Here is a 25,726-nt window from a genome sequence, read left to right as displayed (position 1 = left end):
TGAACAACAGGCTGGGCAATATTTGCATCATCGATGATACAGGAATAATAACTGTAATATAAAAAATTTTTCATCAAAGTTAAAAGAGGTTCGAGTCTCCAACAGATGAATGAATATGAACAGGTCATTCACAGAAAGGGGAATACAGATAGTAAATTCATGGAAGAACATTCATTTTTAAGGTCATCTAAGAAATGCTAAAGTAACTACCAATAGACACTACTAAATTATAAGGAAAATGAGATGGTACCCAATGTTTACAAATGGATATTAAGCTCCTTACACTTGCTCTTGGGAGGCAGCAGAATCAGTGGGGCAGCTCTTTGGTAAAGTCCTTTGGCACTGAGAAGCAAGACCACTCTCCCGCTTCTTAGCCTTTCCCCTGGATAGTTGGCTGCCAGGAATTTATCCCAAGTGCAGAATTAAAGCATGTATTAGGCAACAATTGTAAAGAACCCAAAAATACCTTATTAGGAGACTGACTGAATGGATGAGCATACCTGCACACCTTAGAAATTAATCATATGAACAAAAGAAAAATGTTAGTGAGAATAGCAAACACGAATGAGACTGTGTGGTTGCAACAATGTAAACACGTGTATTTGGATGGGAGGTTTTATAAGTAAAAAGTTGCATAAGTAGTAGTATTACAGATACTTTATTCTTTTTACAATTTTCTTTCTCTCTGTCATATTATCTTTTCAGTGGTGGTAAAGTAAAATAAAAAATCTGGACTTAGAGCAAGTTTGTAAACTGGGGTAATATTTCCCAGCGCGGTGGTGAGGTCAGTGGGAAGTGGCTTGAGCTAGCGTCTGGCACCCAAGACGTCCTTCTTGAGGTGGGCGTCTCCTCTTTCCCGAAAGGCAAAAGCCTTCAGCACCCTTTCCGAGACTTCTCTTCCCCCGCTCCTGGGTCCCCATGGCGCGGGTGCTCCCTTCTGGAGGGAGCTTTCCAGAGCAGGTGGGGATCGGTATGTCCGACAGGCACTTGCTGTCGCTGGGTAAGGGGCGAGCTTGGGGGACAACCGCCCGTGGGCACCTCCGGTTTCGGGCCAGTCTGAGCTTCTGTCCCGACCCTGGGTCCTCGGCTCTCCTGCCCAATTTCAGCAGCCGTGCCCCTGGCCGAGGCCCCGAACGGCAGGAAAACTCGCACTTACAGGGCGCCTCCTGCGGAAGCCTGGAGACATCGGGTGCGCCGCGGACCCGAGTCTGACTTCGCAGATCAGGGCACTTGGGTGCCCTTTCAAGTCTCAAAGGACGCGCCAGAGCCCAGACGTGGGCTAAGCGGGCGGCCGCAGCCCTCTCCAGCGGCGACACGTGCCCATCTGGGATCGGGCCACCGCTCAGAACGTTCCTTTGCTAATGCCATCTTGCCGGAGGCGGTCACGTGTGGACGACGGCAGTGAGCTTCGCCCCGGCCCAGACGCCAGGACGGACCCGGGGACGCCAGTGGGTTTTCAGGGCTCCGTCCACAGCCCGAGGTGAGGCGCGGGGGACCTTCCATAGTGGGTTGGAGCATGGATATGGTGGGCGCTGGATCCCTGGGGGCGCGTCTCCCCGTCGGGGCCGGTTCGCGCAGGGCCGCAGCGCTGTCGGGGACCGGAGGCGCCGCTGCGAGCCCTGCGCCACGGCCTTGGGGGTGTCCGCGGCAAGTTGTGGGCTGGTGACACGAGGGGCGGGGTTGGCGGACGGCGCTGGACCCCCAGCACCACAGCCCGTGGACTCCTCGCATCCCGCGCGGCCCCAGCTGGGCGAAACCACTCGCGGGCGGATTCGGGAAGGCCGGGCTGGGGGGCGCCACGCGCGCGGCGCGAGGGGCGCGGGCTGCCGGGAGGAGCGCGGATGGGGGGGGGGGGGCGCGGGCGCATGCGCCCTGCACCCGTGCCATATTGGAATGAGTCGGAGCGCGGAGCGCCGCCGCCGCCTCCGCCGGAGCGCGGGTGGAGGGGGGCGGGGAGAGCTGCCGGCCGCCCCGCTCCGCCGAGCCCAGCAGGAAGGAGGGCGCGAGCGGGCGAGCGCGGGCGTTGTGAGCGGAAAAAGCACCCGGGCTGGGGAACGAGAAGAAGGAAAGAAAGAAAGAAAACGAGCGCGAGAGGGGTAAAAGCGAGCGATTGAGGAGCGCGCGCGCGAAAACTCCCGGCAGGTAAAAAAGCGGGGCTGCCGGCTGGGCCTTCCCGCGCGGCGGCCTGAAGGGGCGGCGGCGGCGCTGGGGCGGGGGACCGCACGGAGCTCCGCTCGACGCGGCCGCGCAACTTTGCCAACGAAACCGCCCGCAGGCGGAGGCCGGCGGGCGCGCGGGCTGAGGCGCCAACGGGCGGCGGCGGCACGTTGGGGGCGGGGGCGGTCGGGGGGAGCGCGGCGATCGCGCGCGGCCTCGCGCGCCCCCGCGGCCCTGCGCGCCGACCGGCCGGGCCGCCGGAGCGCGCCTGGGCGCCTCGCCGCGGCGGGGAGCGGCGGCGGCGGTTGGCAGCTCCGCGCGGGCAGTTAGGCGCGCGGCGGTCCCCGGGGTGTGAAAGGAAAGTGTCCGGGCGGCGGCACCGGCGGGCGCCCAAGTTCCCGGCGCGCTGGGCCCGGCGCGCGCCCCTCCCCGCGCGTCCCGCTCTCCCGCCCGCCGAGCCCCCGCGGACCCGCCCCCCGGGCTCGCTCCGGGGCCGGGGCGCGAACCCGCAGCCGAGGCCGGGGGCGCGCCGGTCCGAACTTCGGAGGGCCGAGGCGGCGGCGGCGCGGCTGCGGAGCGCCCGGAGGCCGTCGCAACCGGTTGCTTCGGGCGGGCGTGGTGGAGCGAACCGGGCCTTCCCCGGCCGCGCGGGAGCGGGCAGTGGGCTCGCCGGGGCCCGGGCGCCGACCTGCCACTCGGGGCTCCGTGACCGTTTCGATTTCTGTTCTTGAAGTCTCGTTTTGGAGACTGAAAAGGAGGCTGTGGAGAGGCGAGCGGTGTCCCGAGAAGCAAGGCCTGCTGTGTGGGGAGCAGGAACGCCTTCTGAGAACAGAAATAAATTCCCGCGGAAAGGATGTAGGTTATGTTAAGTTTTTCGCAAGATGTCAGCTGTCCGCTGGGGTGTAAAACTAAACGGTAAAGCACAGGTCGCCTACCGGTCTTGTAAGGTGCTAGGAGTGGGGTAGGGCACTCCCGTCCGAGTCAGGGCTTTTATTTAGTGGGGGTTATTCCCGGGGGGGGGGGCGGGCACCTAAAGCAGTGCTGGTGAACGGCCCCAAGCCATGTTTCGTGAGCCCTACTTACCAGTGATGTAGTTTGAGAACCAAGTAACCATCGGAGAGATTTGAAAGGAAATAAGGTGCATTTTGTCAGTCCCTGCATTGCCTTGAACTGCATTTTTAAGGTGTCGTACTTTGCATCGGAAGTAAAATGCCTGAAAATGTACTTGTTCCATTTGCCAACCGTCTTCAGAGGAGGAAGACGAGTGCGTCTCCGTGTGTGTACTTTGGGGCCCTTTGGCCCCGTGTTTTGAGGGATATGTTAAGTCCTCCAGGCCACAGGTAGATTCAGTTCAGATTTGTTTACAGCGTCCGAGAAGTAACGGCGTGCTGGAAACGGGAGTGGCCCGAAGTCAGGAAACAGTTCTGTTGCTGTCGTTGTCATGGAGTGGCTGCCTTATCTTGGGTAGTCTCCTACCCTTTATAGATACGGTTTTCCTTATTTGCAGAATTAGAGGATGAATAGGTCATATTTTTGTGTGCTTTCAGTTGTAAAACTCAGCTACTTTTTAAAATGAAAGATTAAAAAAAAATCAGTCTATATTTTGAAAGGTTCTACATAAAAGTGTTCACACACAGTATGCATCTTTATTAAAATACATTTGGGAAAAAATCTTTGTAGCTATATCTAGGATGATTTTATGTCACTATTTGAACAATTTCAATGTATTATTTTTTAATCTCCACCCAAGGATATTTTTTCCATTGCTTTTTCAGAGAGAGTGGAAGGGGAGGAGAGACAGAGAGAGAGAGAGGGGAAGGAAGGGAGAAACATCAGTGTGAGAGAGACACATGGGTTGGTTGCCTCGGGAACTGGCCCCAAATGGCTGAGGATCCAGCCTGCAACCGAGGTCCCTGCCTTGGCTGGAATCGAACCTGTGCTCCTTCAGTCTGAGGGCGACGCTCTAACCACTGAGCCAGACAAGCTGGGGCTATTTCAGTGTATTTTTAAAATTATTTAAATTTTTTTATTGAGGCCTAATTTACAATAAGATCGTTAAGAGTACAGTTCACTGACTTTTTACATATGATAACCATACTCAAGTCAAGGTAGAAAACATTTTCAGCCTCCCAAAGGGCTCCCTTTACATTTCCTCCCATTCATTAAACCCTTCCGGCCTCCCCAAGGCAACCACCACTGACTTCTATCACCACTGATGAGTTTTGCTTCAAAACAGGACCCTTTTGAGAGTGAAAGGGGGTGATATTAATAATTAAGCTGAAGGACAGCATGTAAACCTGGAGTTAGGGTAATTTTGCCGTGAATCTCAATGCTTCAATAACACTCCTATCTAGAATGTCTAAAAATTCTGCCCTTGGAGACTTTTTACTTAGAAGGTCACTTTTTAGCTGAAGCAATACTTTGCATGTTTGGATCTGTGGTTCTTGGGAGTCCTTGTGGTCACAGGCCCGGTATTAATCTATTACTTCCCATTTTTGGAATACAAATATATTTGCAGAAAGTAGGTTTGAATCATGAACTTTCTCAGCAAGTCAGAGTTTAAGGTGTCAGTAGATGAATCAGTTCCCTAAAGCCAGGAATTTGCTGAGAAAATTGAATGAAAATTGATCTTTTAAAAGTTTAGTGAATTATATTAACCTTTTAAGTGACAGCAATTAACTTGATTTATATATGCAGGATATTTGCCTGGTTTATCAAATTATTAAAACTAGAAAACAAAAACAAAAGGTAACTAAAAATTATGTCAGGTGTGAATTTTTTTTTAATTTCTCCATGATAAAGATACCATTTTTTTAGACTTGTAGGAAGTTGGTTTTTACATTCTCCGTTGAAGCAAGTGCTTCAACAATCTGTTTATCCTTCCCAAATGCCGTTTAGTACATTCTTGTGCCTTTTCTTGTTTCTGCTGCTAAAGGAGAGGAGTTAGAGGTTAAAAGTGTGTTTTTTACTGTGAGGACACCTGTGTAATAGAAAGTCGGGAATGGTGTAAGGCCTTTGGTAGGGATGAATGGGGCATAGGCCACAAAGGTCAAAGAGTCTCTTGTGAAATAAGTGTTTTCCTGCAACTAAGCAAGCCAGTTGGCTAAAAACTAAGCTGGATTTGGTCACTCTGCCCCAAGATTCATAGCTTCATTAGCCAGGAGAGTATTTGATTATTGAGTTATTGATGCACCTTTTTTGTGTGTGGCTCTTTTTAGATTTCTTATCTTTTGCATTGTCAGGTATTTAATTTGAAACTTATTAAAATTTTAAGAATGCAACTACAGATATATACAATGAGAAACAGGAAATACATGTAAAAGAATTTTCTCATAGGGAATATAGTCAATAATATTGTAATAACTAGGTACCAGGTGGGTACTGGAAAATATGGGGAGAACACATTGTCAAGTATATGATCATCTAACCACTATGCTGTACACCTGCAATTAATACAAAAGAATATTGAATGTAAACCCTAACCGAAAAATAAAATTTCAAGTTCTTTTTTAAAAAGAATTTCTCTTGATGTTTGTTTCCCTGTAAACTCTGATTTTTCTCTTTAAATAGACTTTGCCTAACCATAATCTTCTGGCTTCTGTAGGGTACTCTTGCTTTCACAGTGATAGCTAGACTGGGCTTAGCTGTAGGATGATAGTGTCGAAGCAGATATTGTTTGACTCAAAAGTCTATAGAGAAAGTGAACTGGCCACACCTCATTGGCTTTTTTTTTTTGGTAATGTTTATTGATTTCAGAGAGAGGAAAGAAGAGGGAGAGAGAGAGTGCAACAGCAGTGATGAGAGAGAGTCATTTATCGGCTGTCTCCTGCATGCCCCCTACTGGGATGCAGCCCAAACCCGGGCATGTGCCTTGACCTGAAATCGAACCGTGACCTCCTGGTTCATAGGTTGGCTCTCAACCACTGAGCCACAGCGGCCAGGCACTTCATTGGCTTTTTAATGATGACTTCATGTTATGTTCACATTAAAGAAATGAATACAATCCAAAAAAGCAGAAGACCATGATGTACGTAGGTAATTTGAATGCTAAATGTTTTTATGTTAAAAATTTTCTTATAATATCCTGAAACTTTACTCTCTGGAATTATTTGGCAGTTAGCCAATATTTCAGAATAAGTGAAAATAAAAGAACATTTAATGAGTAAATGGTACCTCTTTGTTATGGAAGGACATTTTTCTCTCAGTAAATAGCATTTGTTATCTAATTGTGATGTTTTGTAATTGAAAAAAAATATTTCTCATTATACATAGTTATTAAGTTGGATGAAAGTCTCTGGGGATTTTGGTTACCAGGGAGATTTGGACCATTAGACTTCGGGAGTGGGATTTTGATACGACTGACTGACTGCTGCTCTAAGTGGTACTAGCTTCATTGGAAAATGATTTAAAATAGAAAGGATGTGGTCAGGTTGTTGCAAGTTCATTTTTAAACTTTACAAAAGTGGGAGAGAGGATAAGAACAAAGACAAATTATTAATAGAAGAATCACGACTTCACTGCAGAAGGTTTAACAAGCTTGATTGTAAAACTCCGCGTGTAACTCAGGTGCCTGAAGATTTGCATGTTATTGCCGCCTGGTCTCTCTTATTCAAGGAGATGTTTATAACCTACTCACCTCTCTCTACCTTTAGATGACTACTCCAAGGACATCATTGAAAAACAAAAAATGTGGTCTATATATGTGCTAAGTGACGTTAAGTCCCTCTTGAACTTTGTGGTTTGATAGTTGAGTAACTGAGAACCAAGCCCTTCTCTGTGCGAGGAGAGGCTGTAAGGTGCCATTTCTAACGCGGTGCACAGCGCTGCATGTAGATTCCTTTTGAAGTTTCTGCTTAATCTAGAGAAAGGCTAATGACTAGACCGATTTGAGGTGGATAGGGCAGTTGAGAGTAGCTGCTTGGTCTGGGAAAGTTCTGGTCTGAGGAGACATTTGGAGAGAGTCTCAGATGAGAGATGGAAGATGGTTTGTTGTCACTTGCAAGTGCAGGGCAGTCACGTATTTGGAATGACAACATGAGGTGGGTTGAGAAATTTAGCAGTTACTAAAATATCTCAAAGAGTTTTTCCTCATGAGAATCAGTTTGAAGTATTAATCAATAGTCAACAATATTATGATAAGTTTACACAGTGACAGATGATGATTAGAATTAGTGGGGTGATTACATTGTAAGGTATAAAAATGTTGAATCACTATATTATACACCTGAAACTAATATAACCAATATAAGATTGTGTGCCAGCTACATTTAAATAATAATACATTTTTAAAAAGAAAAACAAAGTGTTAACAAGTACTTTGACTTCCAAATTATTATTATTATTTTTACCCTGAATATTTTCTTAAAAGTGTTTGAGATGGCTGTCATGTAATATATGCTGAGTGGTAAGGCCACTGGTTTTTCATTTCTTTTCACATTAATTTGCTACCTGGACTAGGATCCTTTCTTATCTCTGAGTTTTTGCTAGTGTCCTTTCTTATGGATCAATTTCTATAAAACATTAGCTTTCCACATTAAAAACAGTATATGGTAATTTGGAATCATAATGATATGAAACCATTTTGGCTCGTTTTTACTCATGTCATTATAAAATAACCTTGGAGTGATTAGATGATAATAACACAACACACTTAATGTAATACCTATCTAGAACATAGTAAATAATGAAGTAACTTTTCATTACTTAAAAAAATTTTAATTTTTTTAGTTGTGGTAAAATATATATAACACAAAATTTACCATTATAAATTGTACAATTCAGTGGCATTAGTACATTCACAGTGTTATGCAATTATCACCACTATTTATTTGCAGAACGTTGTCACCTTCCCAAACTGAAATTTGTACCCATGGATGATAATTCCCCATTCCATTCTGCCCCCAGCCCTTGGACACCACACTGTTCTACTTTTTGGACTACTGAATTTACTACTGACTACCTCGTGTAAGTGGAATCATACAGTATCTGTCCTTTTGTGAGTGGCTTATTTCATTTAGCATAATGACCTCTTTGCTGGTCATCCATATTGCAGCACGTTTGTCAGAATTTCTTTTTGAGAAAATACATTTTTAAAATGATTTCCACAGCTGGTAAAAGAAAGGTCACAGAACCCTGTGCACTAGTTCACCTCCCTTGGAAGAGCTCTCTAGGTATCCAGCAGAGCTGTGAGGACCAGGTACCCTTTCCTTAGATGTGGTTCCGGCACAGTTACTGGAATGAAAGGGAGAGATGGAAGCAGACTATGACAACATGTGGAAGACAGGAAAAGTGTAAAAGCAAAGGTTGCATCGTTCTAAGATTTCATCTGGATAGGGACAGAGAGCCTTGTGGTTTTAGCGCACCATCTTACTGTGTAGGCACTGATGGTCACAATGTTGGCCTGAGTCAAATCATTCTACCCAGAACAGTTAACCAAAAAAGTTTGTGTGTTCAGAGTTGTAAATAAGCCTTTAGCTATCTGAGAGGCAAGATTATTCAATGACTCATTCCCCAGCTGTTTTGGTTAGTAGAGGTTTTGCCATATTTTACTCTCATTTCTATATCAATGGAAAACTAGTGAGTATTTAAAGAGGCTAAATAGCCTACATAATAATAATAACATATAATGAATGCTTTATATTTTAGATTTATTACATTACTTTAACTCTGTATTTGTAAGATGTTCAGTCATGGAGAGAAAGCGGGTTGACAAAATTAAGAATTATGAGCTGAGTAGTTAATCACTTTCAGAATGGCTAACGGGGTGTAAGTTTTTTCTTTCATTATTGTTTTCATTCTTTATTTCTAATCCCTGTATTAGCATAGTAAACATGGGGTGAGTTTCCTGAATACTGTGTGTTAGCAGGGGAAGGGCAGACACCTTAGAGCGCCTCTTGATCATCCCCCATTCCTTCTTGACAAGGGTACTTTTGACTGTCTTGAAACCCTTGAAGAAGTGACAGTGTCATGAAGACTGATTTCGTGTGTGTGTGAGATAAATTAGTACTTAGTTCTTTTTACTATTATTATTAATCATTTTTAATCCTCACGCAAAAACAATGGAAAAACAATGTTTTTGCATTGTTTTTTAGAGAGAGCAGAAGGGGGAGAGAGAAACATTGATGTGAAAGAGAGTCATCAATTGGTTGCCTCCCAAATGTGCCCCGACAGGGGCTGGAGATTGAGCCTACAACCGAGGTACGTGGGATCCTTGGCAGGAATTGAACCTAGAATTGAACCTGGGACCCTTTAGTCCTCAGGCCAACCCTCTAACCACTGATCAAAACCAGCTAAGGCACTACTTAGTTCTTAAGAAAATCAGAGTGGTTAGTTGTTTCCCAGAGTTAGTAAGGCTTTTTTGAAAGTGTGTTTGTTAGGCAAGTTTTTGTCCCTGGGGTACTAGTGAGCACCTTTTTTACACCATTCTGTCCTGTGTATCATTATACTCCCGAATTGACAGTTAAATATTTTGAAAAACCTAGTTTGTATACCAGAGGCAATTTGTTAATTTGTAAAATATGAATTGGAATTTCTAAGTAAATTGTTAAAAGAGACATCCTTTCCTTTTTTAAAAAAGAAATTAATAGGTAGACGTTCTTTCCAGTAATATGTTTTCCTTTTGGTTAGTTGTCATTTTTATTATTGAGCAAAATGGGCAGAAGTAGGTGGTCAAGGAGCTAAAGCTAGAAATTTGAAAAACTTTGGATGTTTAGTTGTTATGGTCATTTATGATACCTGAATCTCTTGACCTCTTACTGTAATTAATGTTTATTATTTTTGTTTTGTTTCCCTATAAGTAACACTGTATACAAATTAGGAAATAAACTTAGATCTGTCCCTATGCTTAACTGCACCTGATTTTTCTTAAGGGCACATAGTGGCTCCTGGGTGAACTGAGAGAAGCTTTAAAGGACTGTTGCCAGACCCCCATTGCCAGTAGTGGCTGTGACAAGGGAAACAGAGGGCTCGTGGGCTCTTCTGGCCTCCCGTTTTTGAGTGGGCCTCCCTTCTCTGCAGTGAGTGCTTGAGGAGGGCTCAGTGACTCCTATAGCCAGACCCAGGACCTTAAGGCACAACAGGGTTCTGAAGACATGCCCCCCCCCATTGACCTTTACCCTGACTTTGGCTTCCTAGTAACTATAGTTGAAAGGAGCTCTTTCCAGAATAGCTCTACCAGTGAAATCTTGGGTTCTGGTGCTGTATTCTTCTATAGCCTCCTGGAGGGGCTTCCCTACTCTCTGTCCCGTCTTTGACCTCCTTGTGACCTCCTTTTTCTCTCAGAGTTTCAGCCCCTTCACGCCTGGACCCATTGTCTAATCTTTCATTTGCTTCCTGGCCAATACTCTTTACTCAGGCCCCCTTGCGTTTCTGAGGCCTCTGCTCTGTAGAATACCACCCCCAGCCGGTCCAGCCTGTGCCCTCTCTGCTCCTGGGTACAGACTACCCCAGATTCAGGGTCTCCTCTTGAAGTGGCCTTCAGTGGCTCCACACGGGTCTGTCTTGAGGCAGACCCTTTCTTTTTGCTTTCTATGACCTTTTCAAACCCTCCCTTGTTTCTTTCTTTACATCTCTCTGTAAAGAAGTCTCATCCACGTTTAGACTTCACATAGCTCTCCTGCTCTCCTACACCTTTCTGCTGAGCTTCAGATGCCTATGTTCCCTGCTGTCAGGACCTCTCCAATTTGGATGCCCCACTGGCCCAAACAGAATCCTTCATTCTACCCTAAAGTTTCTCTTCCTCCAGGAGGACTGTCTCCCTTAGTGTCTTTCTTTACATTCCTCCTCAGTGATGGTGTTTGTTTTGTCCCCTGGCAGCTTTCCTGTGGAACTTGGAATCTTAATCATGAGTTATCACCCTCTGACTTTAGAATGTGCAGTTCTGACTCTTTGGCTTTCAAATATTTTTAAAGCTATGGAACTCTTTGTTCAAATGAAATCTTTCTAGGAAGCCCCAAATAAATAAAACTAGAGTTCTCCTGGTAGAAGAGGAATGAAGGACCTGTTCTCCTAGGTAGGCCACGTTGGGCTGTAGCCTTCCCCTTGAGTTCTGTACATTGGATCTCCCTGGAGTTGCTGTCTGTGGTGCCCCATGGGCACTCTGCATATTTGAAAACTGGTGGCTATTCTGCACCCCACCCTTTTCCCATTGGTTTTCTTTGGAAATTTTTATTTTTAGTGTGACTGATAAACATGAAATCAGTGCCAGCGATGAATCTTGGCAAGAAAAAAGAAAGCCACTTTGGAAAATGAAACTAGGTATTAAAAAGAGCCAGCTCTGCCGTGGCCGGGTGGTTCAGTTGGTTGGACTGTCCTCCCATACACCAAAAGGTGGTGAGTTTGGTTCCTCATCAGGTCACATACCTGGGTTGCTGGTCCCAGTCTGGGCGTGTAAGGGGAGGCCAATGATATGTCTGTCTTTCTGTCTATCTGTCTCTCCCTTCTCTCAGACGAGAAGAAAAGAAAAAAAAGAGCCAGCTCTATTAAATGCTTCAGAAGTGCTCAAGGGTTTCTTTCAAAATTTATGTGTCTCTGCTGACTCCTCTAATGCTGCATTTCTACAACATGGACATTCAATTACAGATGACAAAAGTTGTAAAATGTTATAAACTTCCTGTTAACTTGTATATAACACTAAAAGTGAAAATATTTTTGTTGTTGAAGAGAATCCTAAAAAAAGGGATGGAAATGGAATTATGAATTTTTAGAAACTTAAGTTACATTTGGGTTATCTGATCCTGCATCCGGTGAGCTACAACATGAACATTCAAGATAAACTTAGTTTAGTTTTATTGTTTTTGTTTTTCTTATTTACCAGTATTGCAGGTTTGTTCAACCCATAATATAACTAAAATGCTAGATATTTGCTGTGAAAAAAACAACACCTTGTTCGGTTGCCTTCAGTTGCCCCCATCTCTCCTCTTTAGTTTACGTAACACACTAGGACCACATAGATTTTTCTAAACAAACTTGCTTTTATCACAAAAAAGCCCACTACCAGCAGGGTAAAGTCCAAACTTCTCAGGAAGATGCACAGGATGCTTGGAATGCTTCTCCACAGTCACCTGTCAAGCTCATCTCCCTCTCACACTTGCCCTCACTCCAGCCATGCCAAGACCACACTCTTCTGTAAATCCTAAGTGTCCTTCCATCAGTGCAGTGCTCCCAGAATGTCAATCTGGCATGTACCACTTTCATACTTTTTGCCATATTTGATTACAATTATTTTAATATTTTTAAAATTAAAAAATATTAATTAAAAAATTTGACTTTTAAACCTAAACTTTATAAAGTATTATTACATTTAAAAAATAAGGATAATGAAATATAAGTAATAATAAATCTAATCAGTTTAGGCTATGATTTTTTTGACTTGGACCCCAAAGCAAAAGCAGCAAAAGCAAAAATAAACAAGTCAGACTCCATCAAATTAAACAGCTTCTGTATAGCAAAGGAAACAATCAAAAGAATGAAAAGGGTACCTGTTGGCCCTGGCCTCTGTGGCTCGGTTGGTTGGCGTCGTCCGGCACACCAAAAGGTGGTGGGTTTGATCACCAGTCTGTGGATGTTTCTCTCTCTCATCGATATTTCGTTTCTCTCTTCCTCCCTCTCCCTCCTTCCCCTCTCCCTTTCCCTCTCTTTCCCCCTCTCCCTCTCCCTCCCCTTTCCTCTCTCTAAAAAAAAAAAAAAAAGGCAACCTGCTGAATGAGAAAAAATATTTGCAAGTCATGTATCTGATACGGGGCTAATATCCAAAATATAGTATTCTTACAACTCAGTAGCAAAAAAACAAATAATCTGATTTAAAAATGGGCAGAAGATCTGCATAGACATTTTCCAAAGAAGACATACAGATGGCCATAGGTACATGAAAAGATGCTCAAGATCACTAATCATCAGGGAAGTGCAAATCGACCCTGTTAGAATGACTATTATCAAAAAGACAAGAAATCAAGTACTGGCGAGGCTGTGGAGAAAAGGGAATCTTTGTGCAGTGTTGGTGGGAATGTAAATTGGTACAGCCACTATGGAAAACAGTATGGAGTTTCCTCAAAAAATTAAAAATGGAACTACCATATCCAACAATTCTACTTTTGAGTGTTTATCTGAAGGAAATGGAAATACTAACTTGAAAAGATATCTGTACCCCCATGTTCATTGCAGCATTATTTTCAATAGCCAAAATATGGAAACAACCTAAGAGTTCACCCATGGATGGAAGGGTAAAGAAATTGTGGTAATATCTGCAATGGAATATTATTCAACCATAGAAAAGAGTGAAATCTTGCCATTTGTGACAATCTGGATGGACCTTGAGGGCATTCTGCTAAGTGAAGCAAGTCAGGGAAAGATAGGAGACTCTAAAATGAAAAAATAAGCTCATAGATACAAAGAATACATTTGTGAGTTGCCAGAGGTGGGGAAGGGGATAGGGAGTAATAAATAAGTGATTTGTTTTCATTTTTAGTTTAAATAAATAGAATTTTTAAATAATAAAAATAAAAATAATGAAATAAAACTAATACATTTAATCAGTTTATTAAAATACATTTCTTCTGTAAGGTTCTCAGCAAAGTCCTTTGTACTTAAAAATTTTTAAATATGTACCCGATAATAGGTGATATTAAAGAATTAATTTTCTTTAATTGTGATAATGACATTGTGATTATATAGGAGAATGCCCTTATTCTTGGGAGATGCAGGTTGAAGAGTTTTGAGGTGAGGTATGATGAGGTCTTCAACACTTTCAAATGGCTCATAAAGTATATTCAGGGGTGGGCAAAAGTAGGTTTATAGTTGTGAGTACACAAAACACAGTTTATGCTTGTATTATTCTTTGTTAATTACTGTATTATTTATTTGTATTACACTGTAAACCTCTTTTGCCCACTCTTGTATATATGTATGTGCATATATAGAAAGTTAAAGCAAATAAGGAAAATTTTAATAATTTTTGAACCTGGTGGAGAGTATTTGGAATATTTTCAGAATCTCTGTATTTGAAGTTTGTTTTGAAGTTTTAATATGTTTGAAGTTCTAACCCCAGCTCACAATGGGTAACACACATGCTCACACACACACAGCACACACGAATAGAGTCACAGACCAACTTGTTAAAGTGGCATTTAGATTATTATATTTCAGTGTTGTAGGAAAATCAGATAATTGAGGTTTTTAATAAGCCTTATTTAAGCAATACCTGTGAAGTTGCAGTTGCAAGTTTTATATGTTAACTTTTTATGCCCCATTCCACCTTAATAATCTTACATACTTTATTTTTAAAAAATTTTGTATTGATTTTTAGAGAGAGGGGAAGGGAGAGGGAGGGAGGGAGGGAGGGAGAGAGAGAAACATTGATGTGAGAGCAAAACATCAGTCGACTGCCTCTTGCACACCTCCTCCCAGGGATTGAGCCCACAACCGCAACGGGCATGTGCCCTGAACTGGGAACCTTTTGATGCATGGGACAACGCTCAGCCAACTGAGCCACACTGGCCAAGGCTTACATAAATACTTTAAAATGGTCTTTTAAATACTTTAAAAGAGTCCCCTAAATTTTCTTGTGCCCCACCAGTGGTGAGGGTGTATGCCTAGGGGAATGCACTAAGGAAATCCCTGCCTGTACCGTAAGACTCAGGTATTCTGTGAAGTCTTGCTTCTGGGACTCCCCCAGGGTGGATTAACAATCCTTTGCCCTAGGCGCCTACAGCATTCTACATATTCCACTCTTATAAATATTACAGTTGTAATTATTTGTTCAGTGTTTCTCATCTCTGCCAACTTGTGAGACCCTGTTTTATTCCTCATCACTATTTTGCACTTAACTTCGCGAGAATGGATAGTAGATAAATGAAGGCACAGAAGCAATACTGCAGCTCCACCATTTATAACACTGTTTCTACTTGAAAATGTATCGTGTTCTAAACCAGGAACTATTATACTTAATCAGATCCCTCTTGCTATTCTCAGGCTTAAAGCCTGCCATTGGCTTTCCATAGTAATTAGAATAAAATCCAAACTCCTTATGTGTCCTGTAATGCACTTTGTGATTTGTTCCAGGCCCACCTCCTCTGCCTGCTTCCCACAGTCTAGCCACTTGTTTTTTTCTGTCCCTCGAAGTACACTGTTTGTTATACCTACTTCCTTTCATCAGAGAGGGTTCAGTTCAGTTCAACGATGAAGCCTTCCCTAGACATACTCACCTCCACTCCCCAGGCGCTTTATTTTCTCATTACTGTTTGGTTTTCTTCATGGCACTTATCACTATATGAAATTTTCTTACTTTTAGTTCACTTTAATATTTTAACTTTTAAATTTTAATTTATTATAGAATGCTTCAAACCACACAGTAGAGAATCTTAAAACCTACTCTAAGGATATTTTTCCTAATTTTTCCTTGCGGGAAAACTAGACAGTGCACGAATGCATTGCTCCTTGTGTTTACTGCTGTAAACTCCATGAAGACAGGAACCAGATCTGTCTTTTCAGTAGGGCATCCCTGGTACTGAAGACAGTGCGTCGCAAATACATATATGTTAAATGGAGGTATGAGTAAACAATCAACTTGTAAGTGATCTGAGAAATATCATTTTTCTAACTAGAAATTTTTGTACAGTGTTATAGTAGTTCTGAATGTTCAGAAAATATTTTTCTGAGAAATCAGTATTTTGTCACATTTTGCTGCATGGAGTGTGTATTTTGATTAATGTTTTAGGTTGGCAGAATTCCTTTCCTCAACTTCATTTTCTTTATCATATTAACTTATAACATCACTTTTTTAAGATAACTGCATACCTTTACATCTTTGACAAATGCATTCCCATTAGTAAAAATCAAATTGAAGGTTGTAATCATTTGCTTTACTTTTCATGGTAGTAGTTACAAAGTGACAATCAGCAGTCTGGTTCTATGTGGGCTTGGGGTGACGCAACTTCACTTCCTTTTTCCTGGTGTCACCGATGAGAGCCTGTTGTGCGTAGGTGCATGAGCCCCGGGTTGAACTTCAGAATCAAAACCAGTGGATCCACTGTTACTGAATCAGTGCTCTTACATGGTGGGAACACTGATGATGGCTGTACCTGGATGAGGTCTTGGGGTCCCTGAGACCAGGGGAGGCATCTGCAGAGGTGGAAGAGAGTTGGATAGTCTTAGGCTTTGCCTACTGTGGGCCAATCCTGCTTGGAAATGGGGAAGTTTTCTAAAATTTGAAGTTTGGGGGGAGAACCCTCTCTTTTTTTACTGAACTGATTTTTGGCTGGGGAGAGCTTAGGAAATTTTGACTCTTAAGTAATTCTTAAGTTCTTTGTTTAAAAACAAAAAAATATATAAAACTTTATTTAAAATATGAATAGTATATAATATTAACATAGGATATGTAATTGAACTTTAGTTGAGGGCTTAATATATTCAAATCTTTTAAACTTTTATTACAACAGAGCAAACATTTAAGGGATTTTTGCATCTTGGTTTGAGGAGCAGGTGTAACTTTTCTTTTAGCATTATGGCAAGAAATTGAAAATTACTATGTTTTTGAAAAAAGGTAGGATGGACCTCTCCATATCCCACCTGTCCACCCACCCATGGTTTGCTGAATTCGAATTTTGCCACTAAGAATTTAGAGATAGTTAAGAAAGATGAGATTGCTTTTAGTAGGCATCACTTTTTCTTTTGTTGCTTTATTTTACTACAATCACAGACTTAAGTACTCCTTTAAAAATTTTTTTAAACAGGGATACATGTACACAGTAAAATATTTCTTAAATAATGAAAAAGAATGTACTCCTTTACTGAGACCTTCAGTCCCACAGTCCCATCTGTAGGCCATTGCTATTCCTAGTTTCTTTTGTATTTTTCCAGAAAAGTTCTATTTGTATAAAAACATATATTTCCCTATCTACTTTAAAAAATTAATTGGTAGTGCTCTTTTCATTTAAAATATCTTGGATGTATCCAAGTACAGATAGATCTTCCTCATTCTTTTCATGGTTGCCTAGTAGTCTATTATATATATATGTATAAAATATATGATGTATACCACAATTTATTCAGTCGGTTCCCTGTTTGTATACATTCTAGGTTATTTTTAGTTTTTTAATACTACAAATAGTATCAAGGACTGAATTTGCTTGGATTAAGACAAGCTTTCTAATACTTAAAGTGGTTTGTTTTTTGAGTTAGTGTATTTGTAAAGGTAGATAGTTCTACAACCACTCCCTGCCCCCCAAATGCAGAAGAGTAATGAATTGCATGCAGTAGAGAAGAGTGAGCTGAAGGTGAAGTAATGCAGAGGTTTTCCACCTGCCCTGTTATTCTTTCCCTGCCCCTGTTGCAGAAGGGGTAGTGAGGCAGACTTCCCAGCCAAGTCTTGGGAGACTGAAGCATCTGAGGATGTTTGTAGACTCCTGAGATGTGATCATGCTTCTAAAGCCCAAGGCCTGAGTGCATGCTGCTTGTTATACATTTATTTATTTTTAAGATTTTATTTATTTATTTATTTATTTACTCTAAGAGAGAGAGAGGAAAGGAGAGGGAGAGAGAGAGAAACATCCATTGGCATGCCCCCTGCTGGGGATCCAGCCGCAACCTGGGCATGTGCCCTGCCCGGGATCGACTGCCCACTTCTCAGTGTGTGGGATGATGCTCAGCCAACTGAGCCACACTGGCCAGGGCTGCTTATTTAAATTTAGATTATTATTATTATTATTTTTTGTATTTTGGTTTTGAGAAACTTGCAGCAGCATGGATTGACTAACAGATTATACTGATTTCTGGAAAATTTTCTGTATTTTTTTGTTCATTGGCAGAAATACAGCTAAATTTTAAAAAAATAGTTGATTTTTATCTGAGCTACTTGGTATGGAATTTTTAACACAATGCTGTGGTTTCAGTGAGTATTTCTGAAGACACTGAATTTGGAACCTTGAGGCATTGTGTAATTGAACCCTAGCATATTGTATATCTTGGTAGTTGAAGTTCTTAGCTATTACCCTTTATTGGAAGAACTTCAGAACACTTCTCAGAGCATATTTTCATACCTTCATCCGTTTCTCCTTTGTGTTCTGCCATTGCCTATAAAATGTTTTCCTCAAAAATATGTGACGATTTATGGTTGTATAATGTGCGTGTGTGTGTAGGTATATTCCTAACCCATGGCTGTTGCTTGCTTAAAGGGTATGCACACTGAGCCAGGGGCGGGTGGTCTGTAAGCACTAGTGCACTTTCCTGCAGGGTTTCTCAGCTCCTGAATGCTTGACTGAGTGTTCCTGAGTCAGGTGTGTTTGCTCTGCTGTAGCCTTCTTTCTGCCCTTTATTTTGTGTTCTAGTGAGTAGTTTTGACCCCTGAAAGCTTGGACTTGTGACAAAGAAACAGTATCACATTGTATGTCAAAAAGTAAGTTTTATGGATCAGTAATGTGCCTTCAAGAAGTGATCTGAGAGCCTGGCCGGACGTGGCTCAGTGGTTGAGCATCGACCTAGTGATCCAGGAGATCAGGGTTCGATTCCCCATCAGGGCACATGCCTTGGTTGCCGGCTCGATCCCCAGTCTGGGGGTGTGCAAGAGGCAGCTGATCAATGACTTTCTCATCATTGATGTTTCTCTCTCTCCCTGAAATCAATAAAAATACATTAAAAAAAAAAAGTGATCTGAGAAAAAGAAGCACAGTAATCCCCCCTTATCTGTGGGTTTGCTTCCTGCTGTTTCAGTTACCTATGGTCACCCATGATCTGAAAATATTAAATGGAAAATTCCAGAAATAATGTATAAATTTTAAATTGTGCATTGTTCTGAGTGGTGGGATGAAATCTCACACCATCTCACTCTGTCCTGCCTGGGAAGTGATTCATCCCTTTGTCCAGGGTATCCATGCAGTGTAAGCTGCCCACCCAATAGTCACTTAGTAGCTTTCTCTGTTTTCAGATAAACTGTCACGATATCACAGTGCTGATGTTCAGATAACCCTTATTTTGGCCCCCAAAGTAACCCTTAATAATGTTCAGGTAACCTTTAATAAAGGCTCCAGAGTGCAGGAGTGGTGATGTAGCAATTTGGATATGCCGAAGAGAAGCTGTAAATGCTTCCTGTAAGCGAAGTTCTGTGAGTAGGGTTCGGTACTCTCTGCAGTTAAGGCATTCGCTAGGGGTCTTGGAATGTATCCCTCATGTATAAAGGGGGGACTTCCGGATAGAAAACAGCAGGCAGTCAGGGTTATTCAAGATCTGGGTGTTGTTAAAGGCTTTGTAAATAACAGGACAACCTTATAAGTTGAACCATCCAATATTTAAAGGAAAGTGGAAGAAACAATGGCTTGAAGGTCTGTTTTAACCGGAGGGTTTGAAGAAGGCTGAAGAGCAAGCAAACTGCCTAAGGATGACGCCTCATACATTTACACAGGGACTTTGCTTTCATGACCTCTCAGATTCCCCCCTCCATTCTTATTGAAAAAGGCACTCCTGGTCGGCTAGTATACCCGAGGGCCAGTCAGAAGTACTGGCCTCGGAGCAGATGGCAGGCACTGCATTTCCTTCTCCCTGAAAATCACAGCACCTCTCCCTATGCCTTAAAAAGTTGTATATTTTTTTCTCATTAGTGAATTGGAGGTACCAAGGTCTGATACCGTAGAAATTCATTTAGCAAATGCTAAATAAGTGTGAAGTAAAGCAGTGGTGCTAGGGGTTTAGTGAATGCAAAGTTTCTTAAGTTCCCTGCCCGGGAGATGCTTATAGTACTGGGATAAGATATGCTACAGAATAGCTTGTTGAAAAGGTGCAAAGTGCCTACTATGGAAGATATTCTGACAGCAGTGTGGGAAGGGACTAACATTTTTGTAGGGTATTGTATCGAGCAGTAATTTTTGTGGAATAATTTTTGTGGGAGTAAATGATCTGTGAATACGTATTCATGTATTATATTGTTAGTTGAAGACTTTCTAATAAGCTAAATATTTGTTTTTTTTTAATATGTCTTTATTGATTTCGGAAAGAAGAAGGGAGTAGGGGAGAGAGATAGAAACATCAACGAAGAGAAAGTTGTCATTGATTGGCTGCCTCCTGCACGCCCCCGACTGGGGATCGAGCCTGCAACCTGGGCTTGTGCCCTGACCAGGAATCCAACCATGATCTCCTGGGTCCTAGGTCAATGCTCAACCGCTGAACCATGCCCAGCTGGGCTAAATATTTGTTTTTAATGGAGAAAGGCTCAGCATAAAATAAAAGTCCCTGAAAGTTTTCTTTTCAGATCCCTTTCCAAGCTTTTATATTTAATGGTGCTTCCTTCTAAAGCTACTTTGGTTAGGTTCCTGCCAACTCTTCCTCTTTGAGAGTGGTAGAGAAAGCAGAGAACCAGCCACAGATATATGGGCTATTATATCTGAAACTGTAGGTAGGTCCACAGGGACCCTCCTGGAACTGGAGTGAGCAGCAGTCAGAACATGGGGGTGGAGGGGAAAGTGTTAACCTGTGGCTGAGCTTGCAGCCTGGCAAGAATTACAGTATATACTAAATGGGCCCCAACCTTTTACTTCATATTACCTGTTCAGCTCCACTATTTGCTCTTTAATTGCTAAGAGAAGTTATTATGCTGAGTGCTTATTATATGTGAGTCATTTGCTATTTTGATTTATGGTTCTGTGTTTTTGTGAATCTTCCCTTTCCGATACAGATTAACCTTAAACTTTTTTATTAATTTTTAAAATAAGCTACTTTGGTAGAATGGTAGGAAAGGAACCAGAAAATTGAGCTCACCTGGCTGTGTGGCTCAGTGGTTGAGCATCGACCCATGAACCAGGAGGTCACGGTTTGATTCCCAGTCAGGACACATGCCTGGGTTGCAGGCTCGATCCCCAGTGGGGGGCGTGCAGGAGGCAGTCAACCAATGATTCTCTCTCATCATTGATGCTTCTCTCTCTCCCTCTCCCTTCCTCTCTCTGAAATCAATAAAAACATATTAAAAAAGAAAGAAGTTGAGTTCACATTAGCTTACTGGAGAATTTTGGTGGGGTAGTAGGGTTTAGAAGAAAAGAAGTGCCCTTTATTAAAGCTTATGACTTTCCTGTTTATACTTTTAAGTTGTTTGAGATGTAAATATTACCTTGGCAATTTGCTTTTTAATGTAGTGATGTATATAGTGTTAGTGGTCAGAAAGTTATTTCTCTTTTAAGTAATTTTAAAACTTTACACTTCCTCAAAAGTGATGAATTGCATTTGTGGGGGTAGAAATTTTTCTAAAGGACTGCACATGCATCACCTTTGCAACCATCCACTTGGGGGACAATCTTAGCCCTGCAGAGCGCAGCCTAGTACCTTGGATAAGCAGGGTTCCCAGGTGCTGGCAATAGTTGTTATAGAATTCCTGTACCAAAGTTGATCGTTTTTTTCCCCTTTGATTCTTACCCAGTTTCACTTTAATTTATGTACAATTCTTAACTATGGTATTTTCCAACCTTCTGTGGATCAGGGACCATCAACTGGGAGGGAGATGGGTAGAGCAAAGCCCAGCATTACCTCTGGGCTGTACATAAGGGCTCTTTTGAGAGGAAAACTTAAACTGTGTTTTAAGACTCTTGGTCTTATGAAGATTAGGAAGTAAAATTGTATTTTAGAAATACTTCCATCAACTGTTAAAACATTTTGATGCCTGTAGAAGGGATGAGCTTTATTTCTGGGCTTTATTACCTTGGTCCAAAAATGAAGAGAGTGGGACTTCCAGATTCTTTCTAGTTCCACAATTCCTAATAACTTTATAGAAAATTTACATGTGATTTTCCTCTTAAAAATAGAGTTAATAAGGTAATACTATATCTCTAATTTGATTAATTAAATGAAAACTGAATTTATAGGTACATATTGTTTCTTTAATATTTTTACTAAAATATTAAAAAATTTATAACTGGCATTTTATACACTAGTTTTTCCCTGCATTGATTATTGCAGAATGTTAATTTACATTTATTACATTTTCTTTGGCTAAAGCCATTATATTCTCACTTGGTAGGAGTCCTTTAGAAATTTCTATTAATGTGAGTCCCAGGAAGATTCAGGGACCAGCCCCTGACTTTTTAAGGATCCTTTGGGAGTTCAAAATAAATATTCAGAATTTGCTCAGCATCCTCACTGTCACCACTTTGGTCCAAGCTATGATCCAGTCTCAGGTTATTGCAGTAGCCTCCTGACTCCCCTTCTGCTGCCCTGGCCCCCACCAGCCTCCCTTTGACACGGAGCAATCCTCTTAACAGGTAAGTTAGATGATGTCACTCCTCTACTCAGAATCTGCTGCTCTAGCTAAAGTCTTTATTGTATCCACAAGGCCTCCATGGCCTAGCCTCCCCAACTCTCAGACTTCCTCTTAATCTGCTCTGGCCACATAGGACTCCTGCTATTCTGAAATATGTCAAGGGGGCTTCCTCCTTAGCACTTTTGCATGTGCTATTCCCTCTGCCTGGAAGGCTCTTCCTGTAGATGTGTGCATGACTAGCTCCCTCACTTCCTTGGGGTCCTTTCCCAGAAATCACCTCAGTGACGTGTGTATCTAAAATTTCAACCCTCTTCCAACATTTCAAATCCCTGCCCCTGCTTCGTTTTTTTTCTCCTTAGCATTTATTACCTCACACTACATATTTCATTTATTCTGTGTATTGTCTCTCTTCTCTACTAGAACATAAGCTCTTCAAGGATGGGGCTTTTTGTCTGTGCTGTTTACTACTAAATCACTAGCACCTAGAACAGGGTCTGGCCTATAGCAGGTGCTCAGTAAAAAAAATTGCTGAGTGAATGGATGAATGAACTTTTCATAGCATGGCTCCCCATCCTGGTCTGTGAATTATAGAAATCCTGAATTTGGTGGGCTATCTACCAGTCATTGTCTGGTCAAGAAACCACTCCAGGTGCTTCAGTCAAAAGGGGATATAATTTTAGGAATTGGATACAAAAGGAAAGGCCGGAGGAGCTAAGGGGGAAGGCCAGAGTCCTCAAGCCCCCATTTTCACCACAGAGGAGGTTGTACTCCTGCCAGTGCTGCTGCTAATGGGAGCACAACTGACAAGGGGGGTTTGGGGATGTAGATTTCAGGCCTGATGAGTTAGGGAGAGTGTAGAGAAGGGAAGGTGTGGGGCAAACTACCAACATACACTATCCAGCATGGGTGGTATTTATTCAGCTCGTGTGGAGATAAACTTAGATGCAGGACAAACTGAAGGGAGTAGTTTGGGCAGTGATGCCAAATTAATAGCACAGAGTAAGATACTAGATTGCGAGTGAAACATTAGAAAGCTAAGAATTAGATCCCAGTTTAGCCTAGTCATATCCATGTGTTGAACAACAAAACTGAACTCAGCTCTAGGAATGGAACATGACAGGAAACATATCTTCACCGTGGCCATGATCTCTTTGTGTGATTAAGTGCTCATTTCCATGACTTCAGTACATCTGTGTTTAGGCCCAGTTGTGTCCCACATTAGATCTTTGTCACCTAAAGGGTCATACTGGCCTCCCCTAATCTGATTACAGAGTTATTACTCAGAGCCCGGCTTTCATTTGCAAGTCTGAGATGTGACAGGCTTGTGTTTGTGTCACCTCTAGGTGCTACTCCCTTCACCACTGAAATCACGCCTTGCTCCCATCCCCCAGGACATTGCCAGGATCCTGTTGCTCCTTTCCTCCCTTTCCTCCTCTCACCTTGTAAACAAGGACACCAGCGTCTGAATATACTTTCTCCCTAACTATATTCATGTTCAGTGTTTGTCAATATTTATAATGGGAATCCAACACTGATAAGCTTATTTTTTTTTCTGTTAGGGATAGTAACATTTTTAATCTCAAGATGGAGAGGGAGAAAGTAGCGGAAATGGTAGGAATTGGTGGGACCTTTGTTCCCCTTGCTCTTTTCCTCACTTCCTTAGGTCCAGGGAAACTACCTCCTCTGCCCACACCTCCCCCAAAAAGACAAAATGAAATTCTATGCAATAATTACATCTACAGATTTAGATTCTACCATAATTAATTTTTTTACAAAATTCACATCCTTGTTTTCCCTCAAAACCTGAAATTCTAAGGGATTTGAATGATTAAAATTTTCTGAGTAATATATCATGTTTTTGATGAATTAAACAATTTATGTTCAAGTATCAGCTTATTTCTTCATCAGGTTTGGATTTTTGTATTGCTAATTATTTTTGTTTAAGGATGGTCTGTGCTACTTGTAAACATAAATAAATGGACCTTTCATGTGCGAGTTTGAATTCATCTCATCATGTTTATGGATTCACTTGTAGGTATATAATTCGTTTTCAAAAATTGTACCACCTGTCCAGCGTGGCTCAGCTGTTGAGCATTGACCTATGTATGATCCAGGAGATCTCTCTTCGATTTCCGGTCAGGGCACATGCCCGGGTTGCCAGCTCGATCCCCAGTCGGGGGTGTGCAAGAGGCAGCCAATCAATGGCTCTCTCATTATTGATGTTTCTTTCTGTATGTCTCCCTCTCCCTGACTCTCTTTGAAATCAATAAAGATATATATATATTTTAAAAATTGTATGTAGCTGCAGTTCCTTAATTTCCTAATAGGATTAAAAATTATTTTCTTCAAAGCCAAACTAAAATAAACTATTACTTTTGTTTTGCGACAGACCACAGTATTTCAATAGCAAAAAAGTTAACAACTGCCAGAGCAGCTTAAGAGTCTTCTGTTCTTTGTGCCTCCTCATAATTGAGGGCTTAGTATTTGCCATAACATTTTATTTGATGCTATAGAGAAGGAATCCATGAGAGGAGGAACTGTATTGGGCACGGATGCTGACCTCTGGTATATTTGCATTTTGTTTTCTGTAAGTCCCTTTCTGAATTTGAAGTGCCACTTTAAAGAGAAATATCACCTCATCAAAATTCTAGGAGAAAAATAGTGTTTAAGCAAATAACGTTTATTTTCTCCTTCTACCTGTTTCCACTACTTTCCCCTTTTAAATGATTTATTCCTCCTAAAGTTGATCTGTTTTTGAGCTGTGGGTATTGGAGGCACATAGAAAGGTGCTGGGCTGATTGCACTGGGACTGGAAGGCTGTGACACAGAGCTGGTAGGAGGACAGCCCTGCTTTCCTGTGTCCCCAGGTGCTCCCAAGGAGCTGATGTCTTATGAAAGCACCTTTAGAAATTATCAGTTGATTTACATTAAATCTCCAAATAGCAACAGAGTATACTTGAGCCAGGAAAATATCTGTGACTCAGATATTTATTTGCTTTTAACTTCTTAGAGGCATTTACTTTTATTTATTTAACTTCTTATTATTGGAAATTTTAAACGTACTTAAATGAAGAGATACTAATATAATGTGTCCCCATATACCAATCACCCTCCATTAATATTTTGCTATTTTAGAGGCATTTTCTAATGAATTTAGGCATGAAACACTTGCATTTTATATTTTCCTCCCCTAGGCATTATGTTTGAAGCAGATTTTTCTCCTAATTTACATTGACAAATTTAGGTTTGCACTAGGAACTCCTGAGACTAGTTATAGAGAAGCAATAACTAAATTTGATCTTTCAATGGAAAGGCAATGAGTGTAAAATGAACAGCTTGCTG

At 41.8% G+C, this 25,726-nt stretch overlaps 1 protein-coding gene across 1 annotated transcript in view; it reads left to right on the top strand.

Annotated features, from left to right (window-relative positions):
• The first annotated feature begins 2,050 nt into the window (after positions 1 to 2,050).
• SFMBT1 (Scm like with four mbt domains 1) overlaps positions 2,051 to 25,726 on the top strand; it is a 106,869-nt gene continuing 83,193 nt past the window's right edge. Inside the window, exon 1 of the mRNA XM_087825028.1 lies at positions 2,051 to 2,142. The gene's annotated coding sequence lies outside the window, so the exon portion shown is untranslated. The remainder of the gene's footprint in view (positions 2,143 to 25,726) is intronic.

The sequence above is a fragment of the Miniopterus natalensis genome, chromosome 15 (genome assembly GCF_054644295.1).
Source record: "Miniopterus natalensis isolate mMinNat1 chromosome 15, mMinNat1.hap1, whole genome shotgun sequence".
Taxonomy (NCBI): domain Eukaryota; kingdom Metazoa; phylum Chordata; class Mammalia; order Chiroptera; family Miniopteridae; genus Miniopterus; species Miniopterus natalensis.
Note: the sequence above shows the minus strand (reverse complement) of the source record. Positions and strands in the feature narration are given on the sequence as shown.